At 43.2% G+C, this 22,695-nt stretch overlaps 1 protein-coding gene across 1 annotated transcript in view; it reads left to right on the forward strand.

Annotated features, from left to right (window-relative positions):
- The first annotated feature begins 3,263 nt into the window (after positions 1 to 3,263).
- Positions 3,264 to 22,695, forward strand: part of fndc3ba (fibronectin type III domain containing 3Ba) — a 146,720-nt gene continuing 127,288 nt past the window's right edge. Inside the window, exon 1 of the mRNA XM_033613234.2 lies at positions 3,264 to 3,388. The gene's annotated coding sequence lies outside the window, so the exon portion shown is untranslated. The remainder of the gene's footprint in view (positions 3,389 to 22,695) is intronic.

Here is a 22,695-nt window from a genome sequence, read left to right on the forward strand (position 1 = left end):
TTGCGTTGTTAGCACTTGTTTTTTTTTACGTAGCTCGCAGTTATGATAATGTAGAAATAAAACAACGTCTTGTCTGCTGAAGAACTCTTCAGCTGTTTCAGTCTGATATCCAAATTTGAGCAAATTCCCCTCTGGGACTGGCTGTCAGTGAGTCTAATGAGGGCGTTATTGAGCAGTGTTTCATTTTGCTGCTGTTTTCTGCTAAATTAAATTCACTTCTCAGTCAAAATCTTCAAATATCCTTGATACTGACCATCTCTAAATGATCTGTTCGGTAATTTTACACCAATTTAAGTTTTAAAATTCCCTGGAAATCATTTATTAATAGTAGCTGGTGCTTTCATCAAAAGCCAATATGTGGGTTTATGATGAAACTATTTAAATGATGCGTTTGGCACCGAGACACTTGGCAGGTTCAATGCTCTGATCCTGACATGTACTTGATGATGTTAATGTCTAATTTCAGGCACCGACATGCTCAAAGAATCATCTGCAAAGATAAAGCTGCTCTGTGTGTACATGTGGCTGTGTTGTAATGCATTCAGTGAAAGGAAGCTCCATACTGTACAGTTACAGGTCAGGGTATAGTTTACCCTGTACAGTACATGTTGGTCTGTCTTAAGCACCAGTGCCTTGGACCTGTAACCCTTGGACCTGTCAGCTGAGTAATGCCAGGCTTCAGTGCAGCCACCAGAGGGACTTTGTCCTGTTGTTTAAGTTGTTTTGGAGACACCTGGACACAGATCGCACCCACGTACCCTCAAACCTCTTAAAGTCTGTCTGTAGGAAACTATTGTTTATCATAATAAAGTTCTTCTTCTGCAGCAGTGACATTTATTGATTTTTTTCCTGTGGTCGTGATAAAACGTGAGAGATCAGTGGGAGCAGGGCGACACAGGTCACTGCAGGTCATTTGCTGATGTAGGTTCTGGTACGAAGATGTTCTGGGTCATAAAAGACAAACGGAAACCAGCGTAAACTGGATTCAGCTGCTGTTGTTTGCAGAAGGGTTCAACCACCTTTTTGGGGCTGACATAACCCTTCAGGAGAGAATGTGTTTAGGACACAGTAACATAACAGCAATTGGTCAAGGCTGAAAGTGATGGTTGAGGTGTCAAATGGATGTTTCTTTGCATCCTCATAACATACCTGATAAGAGGCCATCAAATGACATGGTTACAGAACATTTCTCATATAATAATTATTAAGGTTTTATTCTGATGGCTAAATTCTAATCATTATAATTTAACTACTATATACAAAAGCAGGGGTCTACCTCACCAGGACAAGGTGTACATGGAACGCCATAACCAAGCAGCCGGCATAGTGTACAGGAACATCTGCACTGAGTATGGGCTTTAAGTCCCAAGGTCAGAGCGGAAGACACCTCCTAAGTTGGTTGAGAATGACCGCGCTAAGATCCTGTGGGACTTCTAGATCCAGACTGACAAACAGATGATGGCTACCCAACCAGCAGAGATGGGCAAAAATACATCAAAATGTATTTTGATACAAAATATAAAATACCCTTCAAATAAATGTATCAAAATAAAATACATGTATTTTGTATTTTCAAATACAGACAATACTTTTTTCTTTTGCTTTTTAGCAGCGACCCGCAGCTCTGTAGGTCACTCTGTTGGTCGGTCGGTCCACAAAGCTTTTCGTGAATAACGAGTCCTTGACCAAAAAGGCTCAAAATTTGCATACTGCAACTAGAAACCATGAGTAACTATAACAGAAAGAATGCCCACAATTTGTCCATAGGTGGCGCTATACTTAACGATTCATATCTTTTTGTGAATAACTCAAAAAGGCCTTGACCCAAAATGCTCAAAATTGACATGCTGCAATTAGAGACCACAAGTAACTATGCCAGAAAGAACTACCATGATTCATCCATAAATGGCGTGATAGTAGCAAATTTGGTCGCAGACGTGAGGCATTTAATTTGTAGCATACTTAGCCCAAGCATCAACCACAACAACATACAATTTCCTATGTTATGCACAGTCCAGTAAAACAGACCACTAGGTCATTGAAGGGCACATCGAATGGCCCAAGTTTAAAAAAAAACATATAGATAAAAATATATTAAAAAAAAAAAAGTAAAAAATATTGTTAGTTTATCGGCCTTATCAAATACAAATTACAAAATACTCAAATGTAATTGAAATATGTATTTTAAATACAAGTCATAGAAATACTGCCCATCCCTGCCAGCCGGACATTGTGTTATATATATTGGAGCACTGGGGGCTGTGACCTCCAAACTGGAAAGTGGCTCCAGCAGATTCCAGGTACAACATCTGAGGTCTCTGTCCAGAGTGTAGAGGTGGTGTATCTATGTATACATATATATATGTATACATATATAGTGGGTAAAGGGAAATAATACAACAGTTAGAAGACTCTGTTAAGTCCGGAAAATCACAATAATTTGCTGTAATGCAAACCAGGAAAAGACAACACTTCCAATATTACTATATCAAAAAAATTTAAGATATGTGTTCTCATATCACAATATATATATATATATATATATATATATAAATTATTTTTTACGTAAACAGGAAGTCCCATTGAGGTTAAAAATATCTCTTACAAGAGACATCTGGGCAAGGTAGCAGCCAGTCTGTTGGTGACGAATCACAAGTGCTATATCATAGGCAACTGGACTTGCTTGAGTTTCCTGCAGCCAATCCAAACACATGTCTCCATCACCACATTCTTTATGATGACCTTAGATTTATCAATTTAATATAGAACAATAACAATATAAAACAACAATCAGTTTCATGTAAACAATGATACAGTAGTGCAACTTGGAGCCAGCACTATTTGCAGGCATGTATATGGGATGATTCATGGTTGCTTTATAGAGGCTACAAGAGGTGGGTAAATATGACAGTGCAGTATATACAGTGCATACAACAATGCTTATATTTATATTGATGATATCTTACAGTGAGTATTAACCTATGATATAATGTAATATTGGTAAAGTGGAAGCACAGGAAATGTTTCTGATAATTAATAATAATGATAATAATATAAAAACTGTTTCATAAATAGTTGAGGACTGACCGAGGGTGACTTATTTTTTTATTCCCTGTGACACACCGTCTCCTCCTGACAGGACAAGCCCGCTGATTGCCTCTGTCACAAAGGTGAAGCAGCAGCTCTGCTCTGTTTTGGCTTTTCCCGGTGCGCAGTGTATTACGGTAAAAAGGAGGCGGGCTCTGACCTACATGTGCGTCGCGTTTTGATTGACATGGCGGAGTCTCCCAGTACGCGTCGCGCCGCGCCAGCAGACAGGCAAGACCCGACCCTGGGAATAAAAAAACACGCAGCCCCGTCTGTTTGAAGATTATTTTATTGCAGCGAGGTGAGTCTTCTCTTTTTGTTACACTTCTTTCACGGTACCGAAAACAACCCCGCGATGAACGGGGAGCGGAGGCCGATGGAGTCGATGTTGAAAAAGTTTTTCGAAGTGCGTGTCTGTGAGTGTGTGTGAGTTTGGAGAGCTGAGCGCTGACGCCGGCAGTCTGGGCCACTTGGCCAGCGCAAAGGAAAAAGGAAAACTGCTCCTCTGCTGCTGCTGCTGCTGCTGTGGAGCGAAACTTTTGTGGCCATTAACAAAAAGAATCCAGTTTATCCTGAAACAATGTAAAAGCCAAGCAGCGGGGATGATCGTGTTAGTTCTCGAGTGAGTGTGTCGTGCGTATTTGGGAGTCTTTGCGCTTTGTGGTCCCGATTTCTCCGCTTTCACGAAAGAATGTGTTTTTGTCTCCGAGGACTTGAGATGGAGTGAGTGCGCAACAGGACAAATCCTCCACTCTTTGGCTTTATTTGTGAAACACATCGCAGTTGTTGCGCCGTTATGTGCACTCAGGCAATGCTCGGGTTTTTGTTGTGGCTGCGCAAAAATCAGGAAATGGAGACTTTTTTTTTATAGCTGGAAAATAAGTTGGAATGGAAGATGCTGAGGCAGTCAGATTTGACAGAGAGGGGGGTTGCGAAATCATTGAATTGGCTCTATAGGGGGGTTGTAATGCGTTGGATAAGAGTTTGGAGATGTTAAAGAGGCTGCGTTGGAGCCACTTTCCATGGAGTTTGTGTGCGGTTGCAGAATGCAGGAAAAAAGGCTTTGGAGAAGGAGGAAAAAAAAAATCCCAACTCCAGCATATCCTAGCATTCCTTCCAGCCAGTCTCTCCCTCTCCCTCTTCTCCCTCTCCCTCTCAGAAACGACTACGTGTCTGTCTGTTTGTGCAGGGAAGACAAATCTCTCTCTCTCAGCCTCTCTGATGCAGACGTGGAAATCAAACATTGGTCTCCTGCTGCTTGAGACGATCGATTATTATTAGCACTTCCACGTATGCCTGCACACAAGGAGCACTGAAAGTCATCAGTGGGAGAGGAGAGCACACATGTGGCAGCTGTAGGTCGGAAAATTTAAGATGCATAAAGATGACTTGAGGTGCGGATTTTTAAATACATAGCCTACATATAATAACAGGAGTGAGTTGGTAATTGTCATGCTGTCATGATCAGTGGTGGAGGTGGGGGGGTGGGGGGGGGGTATGTCCCCCTGCTGCTGTGGGCTCTGGATCCAGTGGGCACGTTGGAGAATATAGGCTAGGGGAAAAATAACCTAACACACACACACACACACACACACACACACACTTTTCAGGGGGAGAGAGAAAAAGAGGAGAGGGAGAAATCCGATCCCAAATACATGACGTCAGATGACATTCCTTTAGTGAAAGGCTGATGTGGCCATGTAATTTTTTTTTTTTTTTTTCTGTGAAAAACTGATATCCGACTTTAATGGGGGGGGGGGACGAACGAAATGATTGGCTCCCCGCTGAAAAGGTGTGTTTAGGTTTTAGGTGAGAGCAAAGGAATTCTCCCTGTGGTGCATGAATGGGCAATTTATTTTGCTTCCACAAGTCAGAGGCATCAAAAACTCTCAGCATCAAAAGTTTTAGGCTACGGACCATGAGCCTAATAAGGTACGAAAAGGAGGTAAAGATGGAGACTAGCCATGTGACAGCTTTTTTTTTTTTTTTTTTTAAAAATCTCTTGAAAGCATTCCTCAAATGTAAGTTTCGAGATGTTTCCTACATTAAATAAAAACATCTTATTTGTTAACACAGATATCAACAGTGTCTTCAAAGGTGTAGATTTCAGGGGCGACGCAGGGGCCACGTCCCCTTCAGTGTTAAGAACATGAAAGTAGCAGAGAACTTTTATTTTACAAACATAATGAAACACATCTACACCATAAAATGATGCAGAAAATGCATTAGAATTCAATTTCATTTATAAAGCCCAATATACTTGGACCCTCACAGCGGATTAGGAAAACTCTTCAACGCGGAAAAAAATATGCATCCCCCATATATGTTGAAATACTCCCTTTAGTTACTTAAGTAAAATAGGATTTCAGATTTGGGGAAGCTCTGCGTCGCAGCCCCGGGATGTTTCTTTTTGTTTCTTTGGCTTCAGTCGAGGTTGTTTATCAAGGCTTGCAGCTACAGTGTGCTACATGTGAACCAAATGCTAAAGGAACTGTTGGATTTTGTTTTTGATCCAGTGGCACAGGTAATGGAAATGAAGGATCTCTGGGGGCAAATTGGTGTTGCTCTTAGAGCCCACGTCAGGCCCCCAGGAAGTGAGCCGGGCATTGGAGGCAAGTTTTATAGTGGCCAAACAGTTGAATTACAACTTCTGAGTTCGTCATGTGATGCCCTGGGGTCTAAAAAGGACTTTTTTTCATAGGTTTACATTGTGGAAGAGATGTCTGTAAATCAGTGGATACATTTTTTTGAGTGTCTTAACCCCCGCAGAATGACTAGTTTCACTATCAGAGTTTGATCCCTCTGGTCTGATAACATTTGGGAAGTAGAGAAGAGTCGCGAGATTGAATCATTTTATCCCCACACAGGTTAGCGGCGTGCTAAAGCAGTGGTTCCCAACTGGTCCGTAGTTGTCAAAGTTCAAAGTCCACATAGTTTAATTCATTAAGCACCATACTTGTGTTCGGTCATGTCGTCGAGCTAATTTCCTAGCTAACACTTAGTCACTCGTTTTACAGCAGGAAATAGCATTTCAAAATAAAAGTGCCGGAAATTCACCGTACTTCAAAATAAAGTGTTTTTTACAAGCTAGATACTCAAGTCACTTGCGGTCCATTCAGAATGGACCCGTGACCCAGTCCTGGACCGTGACCCACCAGTTAGGAACCACTGTGCTAAACCAAAGATAGACACCTCGGCCGGTTGAAGTCGCTAGTGTGCTTGCTTTGTAGGCCCAGTGATGTGGGAGCAGCACACATCATCTAGGTAACTTTATATGCGGCAGTTGAATGTTTTTGGCATCATGCGCCACTGAGCAACTTTCATAGGAATTAACAGGGTCCCGCCTCCAACGCTGGATCCAGTTCGCTTTGTACATCCATGACCCGTGTGGCCTTAAAGGACCCATATTGAAGAAGTCAGATTTCCATGCCTTCCAGGTATAGATTCTCTTAGAAATTACTGAGAAAGTATCAAAACGCTACTTCCATAGAGGAATGCATACATACATGCATACAAGCCTTCAGAAACTGTGCCTTTAAATGAGCCATCAGGACTTCCTTGAAGTTGTGATGTCACAACTCTACTATGTAAAGATATCAAATGCAGATACAGTGCTGTTACAGTCATTCCCCACCTACAGTGATGGTGCAAAGACACAGATGTTGAAGACTTAGAAATGCTCATCAATCAAAGCAGACATGGCTTCTTTGGGGCGGGTGTCTTAAAGCGACAGGCGCTAAAACGGAGTGTTTCAGACAGAGGGTGACTACAGGTATATTCAGGCAGATAGTATGAGAAAAATAATGTGTTTTTTTGGAAATTAAAGCATGTAAGCATGTTCTAGTAGAAACCCCAAGTATAAGTATGAACCTGAAGATTAGCATCATATGGGACCTTTAAGTTCCAGGTGCTAGGCTGATCATAAAGGATACGAGCAGTCCATATTGTCAAAGGAAAAGTGTGTGTTCATGGGCTAAGTGCGACGCCCATATCCCTCTTAACTGCAGCTGAATGAGGTCTGTATCAGTGTGCACTGTTGTCTGAAAGTTAAACCTCTTTGGCTTCGACATTTATACACAATAAGAATGTACACACAGCTCTCAGGCCGGCATGTGAGAAGTTATAAAGCCTTGTGATGCTGTTCTTGTGCTCATAGCAAAGTCAATGAAAAAGTTTTTTATCTCAGAATTTCTAATGACAGCTTATTTGAGTTTTTTTATATGTTTTTCTGCTGTATGTTTGACTTGAGTTGGCTGTGTGGAGAGCCAGGAATGTGGTGCTGGAGGATGTACACTGCAGCATAATGCAAGCAGGGATTTGCACTCAAACTGATGCAACTGCATGTAAGTGAATTTCCTCCCCCAGTTTTTAGCCTGCCACTTGTAAAATCCCCTTTTTCTCTTGTGTGTGTGTGTGTTTTTTTTTTAAACAAAAAACTGGAATACACTGCAATTATATAACTGAACAGAGAGAACGGTGTTTAGACAGGAGTCAGGTTGAAGGAGGGTAGCCATTGTTGCACTGGCCTTTCTCTGTCTTTCACATGAACAAGCAAAGGGTTGAATAACCCTTTATATAAGTTAATGACCTGTGTTCTGTAACCGTTTGCTGCGCAGGTACAACCCACTCAGCTGTGTCGCTGTGTGTGACGGTGCATCATCACCTACACATGGGTTAAATGTGACTTTACAGCTGCTATGTTTGATCCCACTTCATCAGTTTGTTTTATTCCTTTGAGTGCTGCAGCCAGGACAGGGGGAAGAATTCAAAGTATATGCTTTCTTTAACAGACAGTTACAAGCTACACTTTCCCGATTTCTCCTGCGGCAGGTGAAAATAAACACTCACGCTGACATATAGTGACCCAGGTTTGATGGACTGCTTGTGTTTCGCCTGTTAATATTCTGAGGCAGGTTATTCTAAGCGCGATGAGGAAGTTGTTCCCATGTTTCATGAGGACTCGTGATGCCAAGAGCATCCGTCTCCGTCTGACCTCGGGGCATAATCTGGGTTCTCCGCTTTCTACCCGCAGCGGCTCGCGGTTCGCTGTTGGCCCAGTAAAACCTTCAGGTACGCCTGGTTGAAATGGGGTCAGTGAAGGGGCAGGATGATGCTGGCCATTGTGTGTGTGTGTGTGTGTGTGTGTGTGTCTGACTGGTAACCTAGAACATTGTATCCGATGGGTAGTGTTACTGAGCAGTGCTTGTGTATCAGGAACAGAAGCAGGGGAAGCTATAGAGTTACACAGACAAGACAATGCAGCTCTGGAAAGTGTGTGTGAGCGTGTGAAAGAGGGGCGAAGAACAAGAAGAAGAGAGCTTCATCGCCATTTGTTGCTGGTTATGTTGCTTTTCCAGGAGTTAAACTGTACCATTCTGTTGTCTGAGTGCAGGTTATAGCCACTGCTGTGCATTGAAATATACTGTACTGATTTTTTGGGGACAAACAAAGCTGTATGCCATTAATCTGTCATTTTCTAGCACTCAGAATTCACCTTTGGGATGGGATCATCTCACTTTAGTCACTATTAGAGCTGAAAAAATGAGTTGAACGACTCTGATTGTTAGCTATTTGGCTAATCAGTTAATCGTTAAATTTATTTTCAAGCAGCAATACCAAGCATCAACTTGCTCCAGCTTCACATATTGAAGGGTTTGCCGCTTTTCTCAGCTTGTTGAGTTTGATGCGACTCTTCCTGGACCAACCCTAACTTAAACTTTAATGTCGATTACGTTATATAGTCTGTCATGTTCATACAAATGACAAAAAATGGAGAACCGTACAAGAATGCTGAACAACTTCTTACTTTTCTTTCCCAACTTTGATCATTTCTCATCCATTTGTGAATTTATTAATATATTTTTGAATGTCAAAATGTCCTTAGGTTTAGTTTAAGCACATTCTCTCTGTATATATAAAGGAATACTATCCTTATATGTAATTAAATTTTTTTTTGAATTTTATTTTATTATCATTTAAAAAAAAAAAAAAAAAATATCTAAATGCACAAATGGAAACCTGACACATTTTTGGAATTGCTCCTGCACTGTAATTTGAGCATCTGTTAAAAAAAATTAAAAAATAAAAAAAAAACGCAAAAATGCAACAAAAATAATAATAAGATTTTTAAAAAAATAAATAAACATAAAGCTTCATAGCCTACATACACCTTTCATTTATCATATTCACCTTATTATATTTAAACCACTAAACCAAATATCCTTGTATTGTGGACGTCACTTGGCGTCACCTTGGGCAGCTATTTTTGGGCATTTCATACCTCAAACAAGTCATCACTGAATCACAAAAATAAATCATCAGATTGAACAATAATGAAAATAATTGTTAGTCACATCCTGGCTCAGTGCAGGACGGTGGTGATTCAGCTAATGATTACCCTGCTAGCTTTAGCAAATCAGGAAAAGCAACATGCTCAGCCTATGCAAATATAACTTTATCCACCTTTTACTGCTATGAGTGCAAGTAATCTTCCATAATTGCCTTTTATATACACTGATAATGAGTGTTTAAATGGTCCTGTTTGCCCTGATAAGCTGCCCATATCTGGAATTAACGCCTCCTCTATCTACAGTGCTAAACTACGTCTGCGGTTTGCGTTAAGTCCGCTATCAGTCGTACCAGCTGTTTCTCCAATGCAACAGGTGTGTTTCCCAGACTGCAGCGTTCACTGTTACTGTAGCAGAGGCGTGGTTTGGTCAAGCTGCTTCCTGCTTCCTTACCTGTAATAGGAGGTTTAACTTATTGGTGTGTTTGGACGTGCGGAGGCGTTCCCGTTCGGTGAGGTCAAGGGGTTGAAACCTGGAGGGGAGGTTCAGCTTCCTCTCGTCCCCTCTGTAAGTCTCCTGTCCCGATGATGTAAAAGCACAGTAAAGCACATGGGTGTTCTCCCCGTGGTGGAGCAGGCACAGTGCTCCTGCTGTTTGTATTTATCAGTGAATGGCGATTCGTCATAGTGATGTCATATTGTGAACAGGACTGACTTTAAGTGGATTGGACAGACTCTCCTAGAAGGAGTTGGCACCGTTGTCTGATGTTGTTGAGTGTCCTTATGCAGCTTTGGCTGGTGCTTTGTCATTTCAATGTGTGTGAGTGATCAAAGTGTATTGCATAGGCTGTTTAGGAAACTTCCTCTTTTACTTTGAGGTTACATTTGGGTCAAAGTAAACCTGCAGGCAACAAGCTATACCATGCAAACACATACAGTACCATGTAAGAAACTCAAAACAGAAACAAACTTTGTGTTCATGTCTCACGGAGGCTGCTGCTTATCTGCTTCGTGATGCTTTCACTTTCCATTTCCCAGCTTTTTCTGCATCCTTTCCTAGCGTTGCTCTCCTGCACGCCCTCTCCCTCTCTTCCTCGCCGTCTCCTCCTCTCCCATATGAACGGTGGCTTTTTGTTGAAGTATCCCAGCATCTCATGTTTGCTTGGCACAGAGCTGTAATGTTTACCCTCCTCCTCCTCCTCCTCCTCTCTTTCTTTCTTTCTGCCTCCCTCCCTCATTCCCTCCCTCGCTCGTTCTCCAGAGCCCCCGTCTCCACTTTTTTTTGTCTCCCTTGATAATTTCCTGCATTGTTGACAGTTGATTTAGAAGAAGATAAAAGAAGCCTTTCAACTTCCCTGCTCTCCCCTCCCCGCTCTCCTTTTTCCATTGCCCTCTCCTCTCCTCTCCTCTCCTCTCCTCTCCTCTCAGCTCTCAGATATCTCAGACATTTTGCAAACAAAATATTAACAGTCTTGAGGGCGTAATACAATTTCAAGTGAACAGCAACATTATTTGCAACTCAGCGAGTCACTGACTTAACAAACGTCTTCTTCCATCCAACCAACAGGCCAAACCCCAACGATTTCAGCAATAATTTGGAGGCTGTTGCGATATCGGTTTTAAAATATTGATCAACACCTGCATAGCATTTGTGCTGTAAAAAGGGAACATTGAAACTATTGGTTGAATACTTGATTAGCTGACTGACAAAATGTATTGGTATCAGGTATATTAATTGATTTTAATGAATTGTTTCAGTCAATTTTTTCAACAAAAAAACAAAGATAAGCTTTTTTCAGCCTCTCAAATGTGAGCATAGTCTGCTTTTATTGGTCGTGCATGATAAAAATTGATTTACTCTGGGTGTTAGACTGTTGGTTGGACAGAAGGCAGACAGGGCTTGAAGGAGGTATTTGATAGAGCTGCACGATATGCAAAAAAAAAAAAAAAAAAAAGATTATTTTTATAAATATTGTGATATGAGTCACAATTTTTAGAGGAAATGTTAATATTTGCATTTCAGTTTCACTTAAAAAAAATCTTAAAAAGATGATGATGCTCCGTTACGTCTTGAATATGACTTGCAGTTCATCTCTGTTGCATCATAATGCTTCATTTATAATGCCATGTTGTGACATTGCAAATCTGATAATATTTTGATTAACTGTCCAGCCTCAGTATTTGGTGGATTTAATGACAGTGAAAATAATCATTAGTTGTATCTTCTGTACTGCAGAAGAAGACAGATAAAAAGTAATTCAGGGGATGATTTATATGTATAAAAAGGAGGTGGAGACATATGTTAATTATGATTTAGATTTTTGATCAAACAGCAGTATAACATAATGAAGTAAAGTGTAGAACAGGATGGTATTGTATCACTCTTTGTGCAAATGAGCCATAGTTCCGCAGCTTTTATGCATTTGAATACAGAGCATAGTTTGCACACAAAGCAACACATGACTTCACCAAAAACTTTCACTTCTCCAGATGTTGATTTGAGCCATTTCTCATCACTTCATCTGAAAGGCCTCGACGCAGCTGCATGGCTGCAGAGCAGAGGGAAAGACAAGTGGCATTTGAGAAAGAGAGGAGACGATGATGATGAAATCAAAAGACTATGACATAAAGATATGTTTGGAATCTATAAATTAAGCTGTCAAATTTGTCAGCAAGTTCTCGTCACTTGGGTTTGTGAATAACGTGTGTGGAAAAGCAGGCTGAGCTCAGGCCGCCCTGCCCTGCCTGTGCCCCTGCTCCGTTCCTCGGGGGTATCATCCATAGAAATAGCTTGTTTAAGAGCTGCCCACTGGTGTGTGTGTATTTGTGTGTGTGCGTGGTCAGCTGGCCAAAGGGATCAAGCACGCACCTGTACACACACACAAACACACAGTGCCGACTTAACACACATGCATGAAACATACACACAAACACACAGTTAACTTTACGTGCCTGCATTAGCATGCCAGGCGTGTTGGTGTTGCTAGTTGGCAGGCCCATGGAAAGTTCCGCCGCTCGTTAATGGCTGTTTTTATGCCTGACTGTGAGCGTTTTGAGTGTGTATCTCAAGTGTCTGGAGCCTGCTGTGGCCTGGGGTGTGTGTGTGTTGGAGTGTGGAAGTGGCTCTGTGGCAGGTTGTATTTCTGATTATTACACACATATTTTTTTAAGTCTTTCTTTGTGTATGCACTGTATGTGTGTGTGTGTGTGTGCATGTAATACACACTGTCACATGTTGGCGGATGTGCAGGGCCAGAGTGGAGGGTTCTGCTTAAGGAGGAAGTAGGTGTTTTTTAATGCGAAGCCACATGTTTTTATTGCTTTCCCCTGTTAAACTACCCGCCTCCTCGCCCCCCACCCCCACCCCCACCACCACCACCACCCCTCCAAGGCATGCAGACACACTTCGACCCCTCCCTCCCCTCCCCGCACCCTGTCTTCCCCCACCCGTCCCGGCTCCACATACCTGTCATTTCTCCATCTTGTTCTTTTGCCACTCTCAGGGCATTTCTGCAAGGCTGGTAAATTTGAAAACGCTGATGGACTTCATCCACACTAGGTAGTTTTCAAAAAGTTTGTCGTCGAGATGGAAAGTCGAAACCGGGAGGAAATGGGAAAATAGCTAAAGCTCCATTTCCAGAAGGACAGGGACCAACACAGCTACGTCTGTTATGTCACTGAGTGTTTTCAAAAAGTAGCTGAGTAAGAATAAAAAGCGACTCTCCAGTCTACTGAATGTAGAAAGGGCACTCTGATTGTAAGTAAAAATTCTTTGCTAAGACATGGGTAACCAACACGTTTGTGTTAGTTTTACTTACAATCAAGGTGCCTCGGATGCTTCTCAGACTGCAAACCTACACCAAAGACTTCAACATTAAGTACAGTCACACCTAGTGTTTTGAGCCAGCATGATCAACTCATGACTTTATACTTGGAAAATTTGCGAGAAACCATAAACGTAAACTCAAGTTGATGACACACCTGTGTTGTGTAATTGGCTGCATCAACTTTCAAAATGATCCCATGAGAACTGGAGGCGATAGAAAGTTGTCCACTCAGCCTTATCGCCACCTGATGGACTGTACTCAGGCATCATCCTTTTGGAAAGTCTTTGTTCCCTCTGGAAAGAGTTCAAAAAAAAGAAAATGGATTTTCAGATTTATCCGGCTTACTGTGGACATGGCCTCCCCTATTTTTCCCCTCACTACTCCCCTCCTCGCCCTCGAGCCGGGACCCCCCACAAATCACCGAAACATCCCAAACACACATCCACCCACACAGGCAGACAGGCAGAAACACACACACTACAGCGCTCACACACCCACATCCCTGAACCAGTGTGTGAAATCCTGAGGCTGATTGAGGAGGAGGAATGTGACCCTGTGACCCCAGGCTGTGGGGAGGGGTGTTATAAGTGTGTGTGTGTGTGTGTGTGTGTGTGTGTGTGTGTGTGTGTTTGATGTTAGGGAGCAAGTGATTGTATGTACACTTTCCATTGGCTTGCTATTCCCAGAACTGTCCTCTCTCATTTTTCAGCCCATTTTCTTCTAATGCGTTAAACACTGCTGCATTCTCTCTGTCTCTGCACACACACACACACATGCACATGCATAAACATGACTGCGAGTTAGTCCTGGAATTAGGCATGTAAAGTGCCATCCATTCATGATTTGCTTGCTCTGTTATGCATATAAAGGCTCTGTGTGTGTGTGTGTGCCCATCTCTGAGACCCAGTTGTTGTCTTGTTTGTGAGAGAGGAGACAGGTTTCTCATGTAGGTGTGACTAAATAGTCTTTCTCTCTCAGCACCCACACACACACACACGCAGACACACACTCACACACACCACCCACTGAGCAAGCTTTTTCATGGCCCATAAAACTGATGATCTGAGTGTCTCTTGGTGGTTTGTCTCCGTCTACGTGTTCGTCCATCCAAGAATGTGAGTTTGTGTATCCGTCTGTGTGTGTGAATGTGTGTGTGTGGTGGTGGTGGGGGTTGAATTCACTTCTTGACTTGGCATAGCTGTCTTAATTAAGACTCATGGCATGCAGCCCTGATGGAGCTCGGCATTAGTGGCAGAGACATGCTGTGTGTGCAGGCCTGGGCGGCAGCAGGTCCACTGGCAGTGAATGCGGGCTTATTGTCTGGACTCAGTGGCTGTCCTCCTTCGCTCCTCTTTACTAGCCGCTTGTAATGCAGAGCTGATTAGGATGATTGTAGGTCATTGCATTGAAATACACGGTAATGCAGAGGTAGGTGGGTCCTCACGGCGAACCTCACAGCAGAGGTAAGACAACTTAAGCGGACTTTAAACTTTTAACTAACTTTCAATAATGATAGACACTAGTGTTTTTACATTATGTACATGCCTGCTGTGCACCTATGGCTTTAATCCCACTCTGTAAACTGTGATTTGTGACACGTTTTTGTGTATGTCAAATCAGTTGTATGTTGCAATCTTTCATTTAAGCATGAAAAACATGTTTGCATTGAATGTTTCTTCAAACCACAGGTACATAACATCTGTACGTTATTATGTAGCACATACGTCAAAACTTTCAACATCGCTGTGGTTAATGTGTGGCACATGCAGGCACAAAAACACTTGGTTGTGGTTGGGAAAAGATCCTGTTTTTGCTTAAGATACCTGTTCTGGGGGGACACAACCCCTGCTGGAAAAGTGTCTTGCTAAAAAACAACTGGATTTGGTGGCTAAAAAGCCGCAGGAAACCCAGAGATGACTCACTACAACACAACTAGTTTTGTTGTTTGTGGGTCTCAAATGGTGGTCTGCAGCTCAGCAGGCGTCTCACCAAGGTATCACGCCATCCACCATCCCCTCCACCTCCTGATGACAAAGCCAGTTCATATGCAAAGTCACTTAAAAACGTTGATATGGGGGCGCCCAGTAGATCATTGGGTCAAGCAGGCATCCCATGTACAAAGGCAATATCCTTGGCTCCAATGGCTCGATTCCAGCTTGCAGCCCTTTGCTGCATGCCATCCCCCTTCCTCTCCCTCTCCCACTCAATACTGTCCTATTGATTAAAGGAAAAAGCCAAAAAAAACTATCTTCAAAAAATGTTGATATGATGCGTATAAAATAAATGTGCTACACGTTTATGGTTTGGAAAAACATACAATGCCAATATTTTCTTCTGGTGACTGGGCCGGTGCTTTTAATGTAACTGTAAAATAACCAAGAGGGTGCTACTGATGACATCATCAGATGTCTTGTTTTTTTTTCACAATCCAAAACCCCCAAATTTTAGATTTAATAAGACCAAAAAAAGCAGTTTGTGCTTACTCTCGTGTGCAATTAAAACATTAAAAATTGAAGAAAATATGGTTCAGGTTGGCATATAGACTAAATCTTATTCCCCATTTCAGAAAAGTAAAACAAAAAAAAGGTTATTTGATTAGTTCTTGCTGTAAAAGCATTTTCAAACGAACATAGCAACATTTTGTTTTACATATGAGTAATGTGATTTAATTTAATTTTCCTACCAGACCATACAGTAATATATTAAAATAGTCACATTGGTCATGTCCTCCATATTTCTGTCTCCCTTTGGCTTCCTGGACGCAAATGCAGAACTGTGCACATACACACTCAAACACACACACACACACATATATATATGTTGTGTCCGGTGTCTGATCCCTGAGTCTCATCCTGTGGTATGACTTTGGGTTTTGGGGTTTGTCTCCAGGGACACATTAGCTGAGATGTTTATTGTGGATTGTACAGTTCAAACCCACAAAAGTTTCCTTTCAACTTGGTGTTACTAGAGGCCAAATCATACACTAAACATGCTGAACATGCATGTGAACTTGTCCTTAATGAGGAACTATAAGTGATCTCCAGTTCTGTGGTGTTTCGGTGTGGACTCTGAGCTCAGCTGGAGGTTTACTAGCTGCAGCGCAAGACTGAATGTATTGTCTGCTGCCCGCCAAGGTACACAATGTATTGTGTGTATGTGTGTTTATATATGTGCGTGCATGCTTGTTTTTTGTGCGATGGAGTTCAAGCATGCCTGTGCACCCAATTGCCGTGTGTTTATGTGGGTGTGTGTGCGCGCCGGTGTCTGTGTGCCGATGTGCGCAGTGAGGAGGAAGTGGCTGTGTTTGTTTAAACTAAGCACGCTCAGCCATGTGGGACAATTTAGCGGGAATGAGAACCCTGCACACCACCCCCCCCTCCCCTCACCCTTCCCCAAGCCTGTGCCGACCTCCTCCCCCAACCTACCCCCAAAACCTTCTGAATGGGCGGCTGTCTTTTGAAGGCTGAGGGGTTGTTTGGGAAATAGGGCCAATAGTGTGGGGGTGAGGGTAGGGAGGAGCATGTGAGATAGAGGGAGGGTAGTGGAGCGCTCAGACAGGTTAAAGCTGGAAGTGGGATAGAAGAGGAGCAGAGGAAGAGGAGGAGATGAGGGAGTGGAGTAAGAGGAGGAAGGCTGAGCACTGGTGCATACAAATCGAAGTGTAACTAATGTTCATTGGCCACTGGTCCTTTCTTGTGAAAACCATGCAACCACAAAAGTCATACGCAACACAGGCGCTGCCTTATCTGAGCTGCCACTTGAAAAGGATCCGGCTCTGCGGGCAGAAGCGTCATATTTATGCTAAGGGGCTGCATTACATGGAACCAACAGCATTACACAGCAATAAAGAAAAGACTGAGAGGAGGTGGTGGGCGAGGACATGTAGAGGAGACATGAAATGAGGCTGTGGAGCTAATGTAGGGCTGGCGCTGTATAATGTCATGCTAGCATAATATTGTCATGTCTGGGATGTAAATGAATGTCTGATACATGTGGAAGGCCTCCTGAGAGGAGGGTTGGGTATCATTTAGTAAATGAGAATACCAGTACCCTTAAAGCTGATGCCAATAGAATACTTCATTTGATACCTTTTTCCTTGTTTCACTCTATAGCAATCAAGTTACTGGAAGCATTTGGTTCCTTAATATCCAGTCCTTTCCGTCCAAATGATTTTTTAACTTTCGAATGTTTTGGTGGCATCTCTGCCAACTTTGTAAAATACATTGCGCTAGGCTTCACCACACCACTGGCTGTGTAGATTGTAGCAAGTGGCACCCCAAGGGGAAGCCAGGAGGGGCCAGGAGGGGCCATGACCCCTGATAGGTAGAGGGTAGGAAGGTAGTGGTTTCTTGTGAAACTAGACAACCCAAGGGATCCATTGGAATGAACCATGAAGACATAGCTTGTCGGGAAGGGGGCTGATTAATGCTCACAATTCAGGCTAAATTTTGGCAAGGGAACAACTGGCATGGCCATTTTCAAAGGGGTCCCTTGAACCCTAGTCTCTAACCCCGGAGATCTTGCCTCCAGAAGAAGAGCAGAAGAGCCCTGGTTTCCGATTGTAGGCTGTTTGTAGTCCGCGTGATGTTGACCAATCACATTTGAGCCAGCTGCAGTTGTTGCCAGGTTAAATGGTCTGTGCGGTGAACTAACGAGGCGGAACATAATTAGCGTCACTGCAAACTCTGAATCCATCGTAGTGGTTCAGCATATTTACTTTCATCTAAATGGAAGTCGGAAAGGGAAATTCGCCTCCTCTGCCCAAATCAAACCGGAATGCCAAAAACTTGGGGGTCTGCCCCCGTCTGCCAGAAGTCAGACGCTGAATACAGCCGATGGGTTCCGAGAATGCTTGAACCCTAACCTCAAGATATTTGAATGAAATTGGTTCTATGGGTACCCACGGGTCTTCCCTAAACTTCAGAAGGCCCGGTTTTGTTCCTTACAATCAATTTTTTTGTTTATAACTTGCGTAACTAAATAAGGAACCAAAGTACATCACAAAGTAATTCCTTAACCCTCCGTACTTTCTTAGTTTTCTTAGTTTCTTGGTACTTCAACAGCAAAATCGAATTCCCCTAATTCAGTTATAGCGTTTGGTTTTTGTGTGTCACCCCATGATTTTCAGTGGCTCCATCTGGCCACGGATTGGAGCTGCAGCGTTATTGGGCCAATCACATGTTGCATTAAACGCTTAGAGTGATTGGCTGCGAGACCTTGGTACAAAAAGCATTCAATGCAGGTATGATTTGAAAGGAGAAGGTTTTATAGTACTTGATGTTATTTTGGTCGATCCCATAATGGATTGAGTATTGATACCCAGCCCTACACTGTGCATCATTTTCAAATTATTTAATCATCTATTTACCAGTGACAGTGCCCATTAATCAACATTTCATTTTCCACATCAGTGTAAATGTGCCAGAGTTAGCTAATGAGCTAATTTTCATCCGTAGTGCCAGGGCAGGTTATTATGTGCAGGTAATATGTGTGTGTGTGTGTGAGTGAAAGAGAAAACGACAGATAAAGAGCGAATGTTTGAACCTGAGTTGAGTTCACTCCGTCTTCATATCTCCATGGTGACAAGAGGAGGAATGACTTTGAAATATCATGTATTTCTGAAACTGACAAATTAGTATAGATTAAGAAAATAAATGACTCCACAGCTGTCTCGCCGATCTCCCTATCTGTTCCTGTCTCTCTGCTTTCTATCTGTCTTTCTACCTTTGTTATCATTTGCGTGCGTGTATGTCAGTCTGTCTTTGTGTTGGACTGTAACCTTCACTTTTTTGAGTTTAAACTGCACCAGCTTGGGGCACACCTGTAGGCATGCATGTCTTCAGTATTTGGTCAATAGGTTAAAGATCAGTAGGGGTCAGTGGTGTTGTGCTTGCAAAAAAAGGGGGCTCGGGGCTAAAGATATTTAGAATTCTTGAATCTTTAACGATCCTTGAATAGACTCCCAACTGAGTGACCCCAGCTCTTATTTAACATTATTAGCAAGCAAGCCTTGCCAAGCTAGCACCCAGATGGCCTGTATGTGCATCCCCACAGCCTGTCATACTACCCACCAGTCAGCTCATCTCAGCCTTTAGTCTCCTGGCTTGTTGAACTAGCCTCCATGTGTGTGGCCAGACTGAGCCTTGGGGATCCGAGGTGTTAGGGAGGGGTTTGCTGTGAGCCCTCCTCAGGCTCAGTGCTCCTCTCTGGGCTGCAGAGCGCTCAGCCCTCAGCCTCTCTGGATCTGATGGGGAAAAGTCTGAAGTGTTTTGGGGCAGGGGGAGGGAAGGAGGGAGGGAGGGAAGAGAGAGAGAGAGAGAGGGAGGAGGGAGAAAAGGACAAAAGGAGAAGAAAAATCTGGAAGCGCCTGCTATGAAGAAGAGTGAGTCATGTTCATGTGCTTGTGGGAGAATAGCCACTTCCTCTGTATTAAACACACACAAACACCAACAAAACGCAGCGTTTTCTTAAGGCAGTCTGGCGCAGTGACAGGGATAATGAAGACGATGGCAGTGCCAGTCAAGACGATGGCAGAGCTGTTATAGACATTGATGAGGCTGATGGAAGTAATGAAGACAATGACATCAGTTTTAATGACGATGATTAGGGCGGGGTGGGTTTTTGTTTGTGCCGGTCGGTAAACAATTTTGTTGTGTGTGCGGTCAACTGTTGGTGGAAACAGGCCTCAAACATCTGTAAGTCAAAGGAGCTCTCAGTTGGAGAGGAAAAGAGCAAGAGTATGGCAGTCCCGGCTGATGTAATTTGGGGAAACGCCAGTGTCTGTGACTGGGATAAACGGTATCACAAAGTCACTTTGTCTCCGCGTGTTTGAGTGCGTTGCCTCTGTTTAGACTCCCGCGTAATGACCCACATTATTTCACTCAATTATTTTCTCCCTTCAGCTTCGTCTTTTTCCCAGACTTAGGCTCAATCCCAGTACACCCCCTGCCCCTACCTCTTACCCTACCCTTTCATTTTGTGCTTCATGCCAAGAGATAGGGTGTCCTGATTCTTTTTGGGACAGAGGAGTTGAGCGAAGATTTTGGGCTTCGAGTTTTTTCAGAGGCACACTCCAAATCAAGTGTAATGAGAAAATAACAGAAAGATGGCTGTACGAGCAACAAAACCCCCCACAAATGTATTTTCTTTGTTGATAAAGATTTAGAAATTATGATAAGGCAAGGCAAGGGTACACCCTGGACAGGTTGCCAGACTATCACAGGGCTGACACATAGAGACAGACAACCATTCATGCTCACATTCATACCTACGGACAATTTAGAGTCACCAATTTACCTGCATGTCTCTGTGGGAGGAAGCTGGAGTACCCGGAAAAAACCCATGCTGACACGGGGAGAACACGCAAACTCACCCTCAGGTCAAACCCCCGCACTATCTTAGTTTAATTTCAATGTGTTACGGTCCTTTTCCTTCTGAAAAGCATAACAAAAAATCACTAATATGCTGATGCTAACTGGCTAGCTAGCTAACGATACATTTTCACTACTGATTTGTACACGACATACACGCATTTTGATATATTTCTATGTCCATGGACCCCCTCCCCTTCTTTGATAGCATGTAAAGTGCAGCAGGGGTCCTAAAACAGCAAAGTTAGTTAGCATTTTAGCTTCCTCGTCTCAAAGTCAATTCGTTTTTGGTTTGATGCTTGAAATAAGGTCTGTGGTGAACACAAGCCAAAGAGATTTCCACGTTTTGTTCTACGACATGAAATACATCAGTAAATACCCCACTTGTTAATTTTGAAGCTTCTACCTGTCTTAAAAAAAAGTTGGTCGCTAACAAGTGGCTAAATGAGACTGCTGACGTCATGCAACTGTGGTGTAGTTTGTGTATAGCCTTAGCTATTAGCGTTAGCTTTTTACTTTTGGTGAATGGATTTACGCCTCAAAATCCTGAATGTCGTGTTCGTTTGTAAAGATTATCTTGCTGAATAAGATATGGAAGTACCATAAACTTTTGTTTGCCACAGGGCTCATTTTCTGCAATAATCCAAAAAGCCAATGGAAAAATCCCATTGACGTTTTTGACAAGGGAACCAAGAACTGTCATCTGCAGTTCTCTGACGACCAAAATTTAACTGAAGTCCAACAGTGAAGTCGCTCCACTTGTAAGCGCCCCTCTAATATCAGTGCAGACTGGCGGGGCATGAGCACGGTTGCTTACGTTAGCCTTCAGAGCACTGCTAGTGAATGGTGTTCTTTTTTATTTGGTGACTTTGATCAATTGATACCATGAAACTTAAGTTGTGAACAAATGGCGAGCGTTCCTGTTTCTCTAATGCCATCAGATAAATGGCAAATGTCATTGTGATAATACCATTGTTGCCATAGTTGTGTCTGTTTACATAAAAACCATTGACGACTTTTGGTGATGTATCCAGAGGGGGAGATAGCAACCATTACCCTTGTAACTCTGTTCTGGGGGCAAAGGGCCACTCTAAAATAAGGGGAAGGGGTAAAAATAAGAAATGGGACTGGGCCTTAGAAGATAGGGAGAATACAGATCTCTTTTTCTCCTCTCCTCTGGAGTTACGTCGCTGCTACGTGGCTACGTGGCAAGCGTTGGACTGTCAGGGCCTCTACTGTGGGTTTACTGCCTGCTGGCCCCCAGCCCAACCACACACACACATACACACACTAACACACACACAGTAACACACACATGGCCAGCCCACAGCCGTACAGCTGCAGGAGGGAGGGCTCGCTGGCAGATGCACACATCTGCTGGAGCTAGCTGCGCGCTGTCCTAATGTGAAGCTAACGGCTAACGCAGAACTCCCAGTGCAACACAGAGCTGATTGTGAGCGCTCTGCCTTCATGAATAGCCGGGGAAAAAGTTGAGTGCATGTTTCAAACTCTCTTAGCTTGACTCTTTATGTGCAGGACTCATTCAATTTTCTCTCCCTCTCTGTCTCTTTTACTCTCTCACACACACACATGCAGACACACACACACGCTCATGCTCACTGCCCGCTGTCTGTGGTATGACAGGCAGGACTAATGTTTGTTCTGGAGCAATAACACAATTAGGATTCCACACATTTCTCTCTCCACATACACTCAACGTGCGGCCCCCTCGTTCCCCCCCCTCCCCGTTTTCTCCCTTCTCCTCTTTCCTCCTGTCCTCTTTCCTTCTTTCCCCTCCTCCTCCTCCTCCTTCTTCTCTTCTTTCCATCCTACCTCCCTGCCCTCCTCTCGGTTAACAGATTGCTGTCAATTCCGCCCTGCGCAGACAGGCAACAGATGATATTGATTTAATAAAACCAGAATGCTTTGCTTTTGACAAAACTACAGAGCCCCCTTAGTCACGCGCGTGTGTGTGTGTGTGTGTGTGTGTGTGTGTGTGTGTGTGTGTGTGTGTGTGTGTGTGTGTGTGTGTGTGTACTTTATTCTTGGCACAGTTCTCCTATTTGGTCCACTGCTCTTCCGCTTAGGGTTCGACGCAGGTGATCTTCCACCATACACCAATTAA

The sequence above is a fragment of the Epinephelus lanceolatus genome, chromosome 15 (genome assembly GCF_041903045.1).
Source record: "Epinephelus lanceolatus isolate andai-2023 chromosome 15, ASM4190304v1, whole genome shotgun sequence".
Classification (NCBI taxonomy): Eukaryota; Metazoa; Chordata; class Actinopteri; order Perciformes; family Serranidae; genus Epinephelus; species Epinephelus lanceolatus.